The sequence below is a fragment of the Hyperoodon ampullatus genome (genome assembly GCF_949752795.1).
Source record: "Hyperoodon ampullatus genome assembly, chromosome: 19".
NCBI lineage: Eukaryota > Metazoa > Chordata > Mammalia > Artiodactyla > Ziphiidae > Hyperoodon > Hyperoodon ampullatus.
Genome location: NC_136932.1, coordinates 28,398,945 through 28,409,500, shown reverse-complemented (window position 1 = coordinate 28,409,500; position 10,556 = coordinate 28,398,945). Strand labels below are relative to the sequence as shown.

The 10,556-nt window shown below is 52.9% G+C and overlaps 1 pseudogene across 1 annotated transcript; it reads right to left on the bottom strand.

The window, feature by feature from the left end:
* Positions 1-3,098, bottom strand: LOC307067908 (uncharacterized protein SPEM2-like; annotated as a pseudogene). Its single transcript has 6 exons — positions 3,081-3,098; positions 2,838-2,987; positions 2,618-2,675; positions 1,216-2,485; positions 346-430; positions 1-21 (listed from the first exon to the last, which is right to left on the bottom strand). The product of its transcript is annotated as an uncharacterized protein SPEM2-like (transcript).
* Positions 3,099-10,556: the final 7,458 nt, after the last annotated feature.

The window sequence follows — 10,556 nt, the reverse complement described above, 5'->3', positions numbered from 1 at the left end:
CTACACAGCTGGCTTGCTTGTCTGCAGGGAAAGGCGAGATGGGACAGGGCCTGGGTTCTTGAGGGGCTGAGAATCAAGGCAGGGATAGAAGAAAGGGGACAGGCCCACATCCCCTGAGCCCACACTGGCGCCCACTTACCTTTGGGGAAAATACGGTTGAAACCTGCCCGCAAGAATCTCTTCAGATGCATCCAGAGCTGAGGGAAGCAAGGGAGCGTGGAGTTTGGGATCAGGGTGAGCCCTGAAATCCAACCCTTGTCCGGCCACACTGCAGCAGCCATCCCATCTCAGCCCCTTCAAGACCCCAGGGCTCCCCCAACCACACTGCCCAGATCCTGCCCTCACCAGATTCACCACATTCATCCACACATTGAGCAAGATGATGCTGACCAGGATCAGAAGAATTGAGTCTCCTAGGTCTTGGCATTTCCTGGGTGTGGTGCCAGAGCACGCCTCGGCTAGGTAATGGGTTTGCTCAGCCATGGCCGGGGGTCCCAGGACTGCCTGAGTCCGCTGGCCTCCATATATATAGACTGGGAGACAGACTGGGTCATAATGGGGCAGGTGGTGGCGTCACAGTGAGGGAGGGGGACGAAAAGGAGGGCCAGGCGTGGCATTCCATGGTTCCCCTGGTGAGGTAAGCTGAGCCTGGACAGCCAAACAGGGCCCGGAGGCCGGCACACCTCCCCTCGAGCTGTCAAACATTCGCTCACCGCCCACTGACTCACTTGTTCAAATGTCACGTTCCATCTCTTGGCCCCTCCTGAGACTAGAAAGACCTTGGCCTCAGAGCCCTGAGGAAGGCCTGGCTGGAGTCCAGAGCCTCAGCCTTCTTCATGCCCTTCACTGGCTGTGGAGCTGGACCTGCCCAGATGTGGAACCTCCCAGTTTGGAAGCAGCTTCTTGTATGAGGCTCTTTGGGGACAGGGACAGCTGAGACACAGAGGAGGTGCCAAGAGACCAGTGGTTTGGAGACTGCAGCTGCAGATCTACTTAGTGCATGGTATCGGACCAGGAGGGGCCTGCTGGCAGGACTGTGGCCACTAAACCAAGGGGACCCTCAGGCCCAGAAGGGGACACTGGCTTCTTATTGCAGGAAGCCAAAGGCAGGGACCCAAGCTGGCAGAAGGAGTGGCGCTTCCAAGCCACAGACCGCCAATGTTTTCTGGACCATGGCGCTCTTTATTCCTCTCTCCATGCCCTGCCGCTCCCCACCCGCCCCCATTAGCTGCTGGCCAGTTCATTTTCCCAGTCTGGCTTCCGTGCAGAGAGGGCCTCGAGGCCGAGGTGGAAGGTAGCAGCGAGTTGGCCCGCGCTTGGCTTCCTGCACTTGCCGCTTCAACTCCAGGCTGTCATACACCTGGTAGTTGGCATTTCCCCCTGGGTTCCGGCTGAGTGGCATGAAGGTGGGCGTGGGTGGAGGGCGTTCGGTAGCCTGGACGTCGGGCAGAGTCTGGGAGGGGTGGAGGAGCAGCGCTGAGCTGGGATCCGAGGCCGGCTGGTAGAGGCCTCGGCCAGCACCGTGAGGGAGGCGGAGGCGGCCAGAGGGTGCCGCACAGGCAGCATCTCTGCCCATTCGGCCGCCCAGCGCCGCACCTCGTGGGGATCCCGGGAGTAGTTCAAGTGTCCCGTGGAGTGGTGCGGGCTGTGGTTGGGCTGGCTGTGAGCACAGCTGTGCAGGCTCCGTCCGTGGGCCGGTGGGTAGTTGCGCTGCCATGCTTCGGGCCGGTAGCCCTGAGGCACCAGAGCTGATGGAAGCTCAGAGCCCTCCAGACCACGCCGCCGCTGATCTCAGGAGTCATACGGGAGATGGCCCCCTGAGGGGTAAGTTCTGTGCCCCCCAGGGACCCACGAGCTCTTAGGGGGCAGCCGTCGGGTAAGTGATGGAGACGAGGTCCACTGGTCAGCATCCACATTGCCCCAGATGCGGGATGGCGAGCAAGGGGCCCCGAAGGACTGCAGCCCTAGCTCAGACTTGGCCTCCACACGCTTGGACATGCGGTGCAGCTCGGGCGACAGGTAGAGACAGGCTGGTGGCTGGATGGCCAGGATCCCACCCTGTCGACCCCAGAGGCCCACATTGGAGGGCAGACCCATCTGCCGGTAGAGCCCTCCCCAGCACCCCCACGGGTACTTGGGTTGTGGGAAGGAAAGTTGGTCCTCCTCCTCCAGGTAGGAGTCCGGGTCCTCCCAGTTAAAGGAGGGCATCGGAGGCAGCTGTGACAACCCGTGGAGGCGATGCGGCCTACGGAAGCCTGAGCAGCTGGAGGCGAATTTTCTAAATTCTTGGGCCTCCCCTGGTGGCTTCAGGGGTGGCGGCTGCAGCTGCGGCTACGGTTGCGGAGATGGTGGTAGGAGGACGAGGAGTAGCAAGTGGGCCGGGCCATTCTCACTTCCACAGGGTCCAGGGTGCAGTGGATGTGGATGTCTTGGGCCTTGGCTGGAGGATGTTTGGAGGAACTTTCACAAGCCTGTGAGATTTCATCTGTGGGAGGCGAGAGTCCGTGAGGGCAGGGCAACTGTCAGAAGATTTCAGGGTTGGGAACCTGGGAGCCTGGGTTTCTAGGGCCCTGGGAATGGCGAGGCGGGGTGCCCCCTAGCTGTCTTCTATAGTTACTTTTCTGAATAATACAATACATGGTCTTGTCTAAGGCATTCTGGAGCCCATGCCATATCTGGTGTGGGGTGGGGTGGGGTGGGTGAAAATGAAGGCCAGGCTCTCTACCCTCACCACCACTCCCAGCCAAGACCGTTCCTGCAGACGGAGGTGCAGGCTGCAGCTGGTTCCCACCCTCAGCCATCTTCACCCCTACTGGTGATCCCCAACCATCGCTGACCATAGTTGCCATGCTGATCCCAATGCTGACAAGAATGACAAGGCCCAGCAACAGGAGTAGGAAGTCCTCCGCATTCTGGGTACTTTCTTGGTATTGATGGCAGCACCCCAGGTTGTCATACCAGAGCTGGTGTTCCATGGTGGGCGGGTCCTAGGGCCGCCTGAGCCATGGGACGCCCCACCCCCCCCAACCCCACCGGCCCTGACCCACACTGCACTCATGCCAGGACCTGGGGACACCCACCAACAGGTGAGGGAGCATGGTCATAATGAGGCCCATTGCAGGGAGTCACAATGCGGAGTTGTCCAATCTTTCATCCACTCAGCTGGTCCTTTAGGTGGCCGTCTCTGCCCTTGGCTCCCACTACATGGAGCCTAGTCCCCAGAGTTCAGTCTGTCCTTCTGTCTCCATGGGGCCTTGCTTAACTTGATTTGCAAGCAGGGTTGCTACAGATGAGAGACAGTCTTCATAGTGACTGGATCATGCATATAGGATTTCCTCCATTTCATTGTTCAAGACATTAGGACCGCTTACGTAGCCTGTTGGGCTTCTTAGAACTAGCCTGCAGTTCTTAAAAAGTTTCAAGAGAAGCCAGAAATCCAAATTGCTCTGTGAAATAGCCACATTTTAAAAGTAGCAAACCAATTCAAATTTTAAACTCTGCTGGCCAACAACATGGGCCACACAAAACACACCAGTTTGTAACCTCTGATGTATACTGTATAATGCTTTTGTTCTCATCTTCTCATATGATCCTCAGACTAGGCAGCAGATACTATTATTCGCTTCATTTTACAGATGGAGAAACTGAGGCACAGAGCAGTTTAGTAGCTTGTCCAAAGTTTGAGCATCACAGCTGGAACTTGAGGTTTTTACACTGTGCTTTTTTATCCTCATTACAAATGCATCCTTTTAGAAAGAACCTTTTCTTATCCTAAAGATAATACATATTACAAAATACAATAAAGTACAGAAAGGTCAAAACAAAGAAAAAACGACCACTAGTCCCAACATGCCAACATAAGCACTATTACTTAGTGTATTTCCTTACAGAAAAAATAATTTCCCTATTCATTCAATCAGAGGTACCGGCTGTATAGGTTAGGATCTGTGCTAGGTGCTGGGGATATTACAGTGAACAGCCATAGTTCCTGCCCTCAGAAGGCTTACAATCTAGTTCTTGTTCTTTGTTCCATTCATTGCCAACCTAGATGTGAATATCCAACGGGGCTTCTTCAAGAAGCCAAAGAGTAAATAAGCGGATAGTGCATGTCAGGTGGGCCCAAGGCCCCCAGCTGCCCAGTCCCACTTGGGCTTCCTCCCTAGAAACGAAACGAGGAGAGGATTGGACTCCTAGGGAAGGAGTTAAGATGCAGAAAGGGATAGGACTTGAGAGTACTATCAAACTCTCAATTCAAGTGGCCGAGGGCCTCGGTCTCGGCCCTCTCGTCCTCAAGGAAAGGGGTCGGGAGGGGGCAAGTGGTACGTGGCGTCCAGAAAGATGACGAGGGTCCACAGGAAGAGGCGGTCCACCACCATGGCCACAAACTGCCAGTCCTCCTTCAACTGGGGGTAGGAAGATTAAACTGTTCCTGGGCTCCAGACAACCAGGGAAGGCGGCCTCAAGGCCCTGTACCGCACCCAGGTCCTAATACCACAGCTTTGAGACAAGGGCGGGACCGCAGAATAGCAGAGAGCGAAACTGCGGGCGACGGATGTGAGTAAAGAACAAGTGGGAAGCCAGGGGGCGGGACCAAGTGAGGCAAACTTCCAATCAGAAAAAAAATCGAGTTCTGGGGGTGGAGCCTAAGTTTGCCGGTGGAGCCAAGGCCACCCAGGCCTTGCCTTAGCCCACCCTCTTTGGAATCACAGCTTCGTGGTCCTCCTGTTCCCGCAGCTGTTGAGCGGTGTAGCTGATTGAAGAAACGACCTCCCGTAGGTCGGGAGGCAGGCACACAGCCCGGCTTGGACCATCGATAAATGGCCGCAGGTCCGGGGCAGACAGTTCAGGCTGGAACGTGGAAGAGGCGAGTCTGCTTGGCCACGACCGGGGCACAAAGATGGCCTGCGTGGGTGCTCTAGGCCCCGCCCCAACTCCCTCCTCCAACGCCCATCCAGGTTTCCAAACGTGAGAGAGCCCTTCAGGTTCTCTTCAACAGCGGCGACCTCTCTAGCCTTCCGCAATTCCTCCTATTCCCTTACGCTTTAGTTTCCACCTCCCCGCACAGTGGGCAACAGAAGGGGGACTACAACTCCCATGATGCTCAACCACGACATCCTCTGAGAGCTCAGGACGCCTGCCTCCGCACAGTCTTCTGGGAACTGTAGTTCGCCCTCTCCCTTCTACGTGGGCCATGGGGAGTAGATACTACCTGTTGGGTTTGGGGAAGAGAAAATCATGTGGTGGCTTGCGGATGAAATATTCATCTGTTCCCTGACCCCAGCCACTTCCTGGAGAATCCCTGAGAGGTATAGGAGGTGGCTCCGGTATCTGGTCTCTCTCAGGTTTGGGTCTCTTCAGACCCAGATACGGAGGGAGTTTGTGGATAAAGATCTGCAGAGTAGAAGAAGAGGCGTGTTGGAGGGGGCTCTTATGCTTTCAGACCAGAAGGGAAGCCGCCAACCACCCCCACGGCACGTGCCCATTCCTGCGCATGCGTGTATGCATCCCACAGATGAAACGCAACTACACAGTCCAAGAGTCCTTAAGGGGGTTAGGAGGCATACTGACTGGAAAGAAAAGTTCTGAGGGCTTCCACCCTGATAGTACCTAACCCTGAGAATGCTTCCTTGGGACCCACGATGGGCAGTATTGATGAAGAGAGTCTGGGATCTACGCAATGTTAATGATGGGAAGATAAAATTAATTGGGCAACATTTCAACACCCAAAGACCTTGGCACTTTGACACTCTACCAGGAGTTGTAGTTCTCCCTCAGGTCTGTGAAAGGGAAGGTTGAAAGTTGGTGGGAGTGAGGAGCGATACCTGGACAAAAAGCCAAATACTGGGATTGAGAGTTAACACAGGTTGGAGAGGAGATCTTCTTACCTGACGGACCCAAAGGGGCATTTGGTGGGTGTGGGGTGAGCGATGGTGCAGGTTGAGGACTACGATGTTAAGGATGACTGAGAAGGTGACGAGGACCATGGTAAACATGAGGTATTTGATAATGACGGGGACAGACAGGGAGGTCTCAGGCACTTTGTCTGCCAGCAGCAGCAGGAACACAGTAAGGGTCAGCAGGGCAAAGATCGAGAGCCCCATCTGCTCTACTTGGGGGACAGAGGGGAAGGCGGAAGGATTAGGCTTTGCCAGAAAGCAATCTCCCTGGCATAATCAGTGACCGTGTTTCCAGCCCACTCAAGGACAGGCTTTTGGAAGGGCCAACTGCATGCAAATAACTCCTACATTTATACCTCCAACCTGGACTGATTCCCCTAAATTCCACACTTGTATCCACCTGCCTACTTAACCTCTCCATTTGGGTGTCCAATAGACATCTCGAACTTAACATGTCCAAAACTTAATTCCCTCACCACCGACTCCCCACACAGTCTTCCTCAGGTCATAAATGACAACTCGATCTTTCCTGTGGCTCAGGCCAAATCCCTTGGAGTCATTCTCAGCTCTCCTCTCTCTCATCCCATATCCAATCCATACCAAACCCTATTGGCTCTACCTTCAACATATATCCTGAAACTGATGACTTATCCCATCTACCACTACCATCCTGGTACAAGCCACCATTACCTCAGATCTGAGTTATTACAAAGGCCTCCTCTTTGCTTCATCCTTTGCCCCCCCTGCTGACTGTTCTCAACAGAGCAGCCACATTGATCCCGTTAAAATGTAAATCAGATCAACCAAGAGGCCCAAACAGAGCCCAGAATGGGGAAGGCAAGTTTGCATACATCTGGTCGTGACCCAAGAGACCAGATGAGGAAAACTGAAGCCTGGGCTCTTTCTCACAGGCTGGGGAAATCAGGCATTGGGTGCCCATCCCTACATCTTACCTCCTCCCCAGAGGGTGGCTTCTGAGCCACCCTAAAAAGAACTAAGTTCTCTGCGCTCTGGGGGAGCTTTAAGATGCTGGGGGTGGGTGACAGGGAAAGGAAAATTGCTCTAAGCTCTAAAGCACTGCTCTCCAATAGCATTTTTCATGATGATGGAAATGTTCTAAATCTGTGCCGTCCAATGCAGTAGCCACTAGCTCCATGTGGCTACTGAGCACTTAGAAGATCATGGCACTGAGGAAGAGAATTTCTTTTTTTTTTTCTGGCCAAGCCATGAAGCTTGCGGGGTCTGAATTCCCTGACCAGGGATTGAACCACCGCCACATCAGTGAAAGTGCCACGTCCCAACAACTGGACTGCCAGGGAACAGAATTGGATGTCAGGGAAATTCTGTTCCCTGAGGAAGAGAAGTTTTAACTTTTTAACTTAATTTTTAATAGAATTAATTTTCCTTAATTTTAAGTAATTTACATTCTAATAGGCCTTTGGCTAGTGGCTACTGTAATTGACAGTGCAGCTCTAGGGCCTTGGGGATAACGGATTTAGCTAGAGAGCGATGGAGGGAAAGCAGGGATAGTTTCGGTCCTCATCAGGCCCTGTGGGATGGGGCTGGGTTGGATGTCCTCCAAAGTCCACAGAACACTTCTCTTGTCTCTTTATTCCTCATGCTTACCTGTCCCCTCTTTTTCTATGTTTCTCACCACACACTGATATCCCCACTCCTTGATGGTCTCCGGTGAGTTGTTGGATGTTGGAAGCCATCCTGGAGCCATTGCACCATGACAAAGTCATGAAGCAACGGAAGGCGAAACTGCAAGGCAGCGCCGTGCCAGGAAGGTGGACTACAGCTCTGTTGTTATGTTTTATGATAATAAATTTAAATATAGGGGCAATTTTGGGGGGATGTTGCTCCACGTGAAAGAAAAATTCCTCTAGGACTCCCCCTCCTGAAACTACCACAGAATGGGAAGTACCCACTAAAGACCCGGGGAAATGGGTAAAGAATTAAGAGCCTGGAACTAAAGGGATATTTTTATGAAAAACACCCTCTAGTATGGAGTTATGGCCATGGGCTGGAGTTCCTGATGACATAGGAAATTTATGGTTCTATTATAAAGGAAGATTAATTATAGAAAAGCAAATGCCTAGAGCAGAATTAGTTGCTAGGATAGGGAGAAAGCACTGTCTCAGTTGAAGGAAACAACGAGAAAGGGCATGCAGGGTACATTGTAAATATTTTCGTGGAACCATTGTAAAAGGTTGCCCATGCAAGAAGAGAAATAGGAACAAGTAGCTTCAACTTTTACAATTAAAATAATCATATAACTGCTTGGCTTGGTTACTAAGAAATAACCTGTGATTAATGGGAACTTGGGAAATATTTTAATAGGACATCTAGAAACTAGGGCATATTTAAAAAAAAAAATCTTTAGAGAACATTTTGAGGTTTGATTGTGCTAAGATTGTTTGGTCACATACCTGGTAATGTAATCAACTACAATATATAAACCTGTGATTGTAAACAATAAAGAAGAGAGAGAAACATGCAATGCTGATACTTTAAGAAGTGTAATAGATTTATTTCCTTCGCCGACACTATCTATCCCTCGGGTATCCCTTGACTCGCTGGAGCTGGACTCCGGCAGTTGGATGTCGCCCTATGAAGGCGCCTGGGAGACAGAGCATCGCACTTGTCCCTGTCTGCTGTCTCTGGCGGGCGTCAAAGACCACACGCCCTAGAGAGAGCTTCACACTTGTCCCTGTCTGCTGTCTCTGGCGGGTGTCAAAGACCACACGCCCTAGAGAGAGCTTCGCAGTTGTCCCTGTCTGCTGTCTCTGGCGGGCATCAAAGACCACACGCCCTAGAGAGAGCTTCGCACTTGTCCCTGTCTGCTGTCTCTGGCGGGAATCAAAGACCACATGCCCTAGCCGGGTGCCTGCTGGTTTTGGGAGGTGTAGACATCTGGCCATAGTTCTGGCAGGCTGGGGGAACGGTATCGGGTGGTACACCCAGGCTTGGCTGCCTGTTCGCTGCGAGGAGGTTAGCAGGTCATTGTAGGGCCCCTGAGCCTTGGCAGAGCAGGAGTTGTGACTGGCTGGGACAGAAGTCCATGGTATGTGCTGCCCTGCATCCTCCTTTCGAGGAACTGTCTCAGATATAAATGAATTTTGGGTCTGACGTGGGCCCCAAACTTGGACAGAGTCAGTTCCTAGAGGGTTCTTGTGGAGGCCTGAGTTGTTATGGAGGCCTCGTCTCTTGGATAAGCCAGAGTCTTGAGTAAGGGCTGGACTCTTATGGGGGCCAGGATCTGGATTAATTCCTGAGTCTTTGTGGAAGTTAGGGTCATGGGTATGTTCTGAGCTCCTGTAAATTCCAGCATCTTGGGTAAGGCCAGGATTCGTATGGAGGTCAGAATCTTGAGTAAGGCCTTGGCTCCTGCAGACTCCAGAATCTTGGGTCAGGCCTGGATTCTTGTAGTCTCCGGAGTCTCGGGTAAGGCTTGAGCCCTTATGGAGGCGAGCGATTTGCACAAGACCTGGGCTCTTATGGAGATCAGACTCCTGGCAAAGGACTGAGCTCTTGTTGACTGCAGAGTCTTGGGCATGGCATGGACTCTTCTGTGGCCAAGAATCTTGGGTAATGACTGGATTCTTCTGAAGGTCAGAGTCTTGGGAAAGGCTTGGATTCTTGCAGAGGTAAGGGTCTGCGGTAAGGCCTCGAAGTTCGTGGAGGCCTGGATCTTGAGCAAGGCCTGGGTTCTTGGGGAGGCCTGTGTCTCCGGTAAGGCCTGGGGTCCTTTGGAGGACAGAGCATTGGTTGAGACCTAGACTCTCATGAAGTTCTGGGGGTTGGGGCTGGTTTGGGGTTTGGGAAGTGGTGGATAACTGGGGAGGGATGGGGCCCTGGGGAGAGAGGACAGACTGAGGAGACTTGGAGGTTGGGGGAAAGGTGAGGGTTTGTATTAAGGTGGAGGGCTTCTGGTGGTTGCTGTGTTGATGAAGGACAAAGGATCTGGGAAAACAAGAGGCAGAGAAAGAGTGCATGGTGGAGGCATGGTGCATGGTGAGCTCTGGGCACTGGTCGGAGAATGGAAGCAAGGTTGAGAAGGTGCAGCATCCTTGGAGTACACCTGGAATTTGGGGTAGACTGGAGTCTGGGGATCCGTGTTTCTCTTCTCAGACTGGCAAGGATGGGAGCTACGGTGAGCGAAGGTCTTGGACTGTACAAATTTGTCTTTGGCATCATTTGGGATCTTCCATTCCATATTCCCCAACTCCACGTAACCCAGTATGGACCCTGTGGAGGGCTTGGCACTGTCCCCACTACATTGCTTCAGTGTTTGCTCAGCTGTACCAGAGCTCACCAGACCATGCCCCTCTTGGGGCCTGGAGAGGGTACCCAAGTCATTTCTGGAGTACCCAGAGTTCTGAGGGGGACACACATGGAATAAGTTCTGCTTCATGCTGCGGGCATAGTAGACCACATAGCCAGAGGAGAGGCCTTGGTCGAAGGTAGACAAGGTAGAGAGAATAGAATCTAGGATGGGGGTACGGGTGGTGGAAGGGACTGGAGTGGTCGTCAGGGCCATGACCAGTGCTGGGACAGAGGTTGTGGCAGAGATCGGGACAGGGGCTGGTGTAGGGGCTAGGGCAGGAGTAGTAGCAGGGGCAGAAGTTGGGGGAGGGACCAGAGTGTTGGCATGGG